This window comes from Eulemur rufifrons, chromosome 8, assembly GCF_041146395.1.
Source record: "Eulemur rufifrons isolate Redbay chromosome 8, OSU_ERuf_1, whole genome shotgun sequence".
NCBI classification, from domain to species: domain Eukaryota; kingdom Metazoa; phylum Chordata; class Mammalia; order Primates; family Lemuridae; genus Eulemur; species Eulemur rufifrons.
The window spans coordinates 53,022,103-53,022,794 of NC_090990.1; the positions used below are offsets into that span (position 1 = coordinate 53,022,103).

Below are 692 nucleotides of genomic sequence, written 5' to 3' on the forward strand. Positions count from 1 at the left end.
TGGGGACCAGCTGTGTGGAGTGAGGGAGGACATTGGGTAGGTATTGCCACTGGGCAGAGGTGCTGCATGTTGGGTGTGTCATGTACCGGTTCAGGCAGTGGCAGTTTGTGAGACCAAGGAAAGAGCAAGTGGCACCGACAAATTCTGTGGGCAAGGTGGCTGTGGTGGCGGCAGCTTCAACCAGTCCAATATTAATTCTGAATATAAGAATATATGCACAGTACTCACTTTGGCAGCACATATACTAAAATTGGAATGATACAGAGAGCATAAGCATGGCCCCTGTGGAAGGATGACACACAAACTTGTGAAGTGTTCCATAGTTTTCATTACATGCTTTCAGTGCATCAACCCCTCCAATGCCACATCAACTTTCCAGAGTAGGGAAAAAAACCCTGCCTTCTATGGTCTTCCCTTTCTTCTAATTAAGCATGAGGGTTCCCAGCAAAGAACAGGTGCCCTACAAATCTAGTAGCTCTGAGTGAAGGAAAGAGGTTCTAGATGAGAAGAAACCAGCAAAATAACCCTGGCAACATGAAAAAACAAAAGTTCAGCACCCCCAAGGGATCACAATGGAGCTACAGTAGTGAACACCAAACACAAAGAAATTGCTGAAATGACAGAAATGGAATTCAGAATATGGTTGGCAAATAAGATGAACTGAATTGAAAAAGAAAGTTGAAAACCAACAA

The 692-nt window shown here is 44.1% G+C and overlaps 1 non-coding gene across 1 annotated transcript; it reads left to right on the plus strand.

Annotated features, from left to right (window-relative positions):
- Positions 1-220: 220 nt before the first annotated feature.
- Positions 221-327, plus strand: LOC138391058 (U6 spliceosomal RNA). Its single transcript, XR_011234699.1, has one exon. It is a non-coding gene; the product is annotated as a U6 spliceosomal RNA (small nuclear RNA).
- Positions 328-692: the final 365 nt, after the last annotated feature.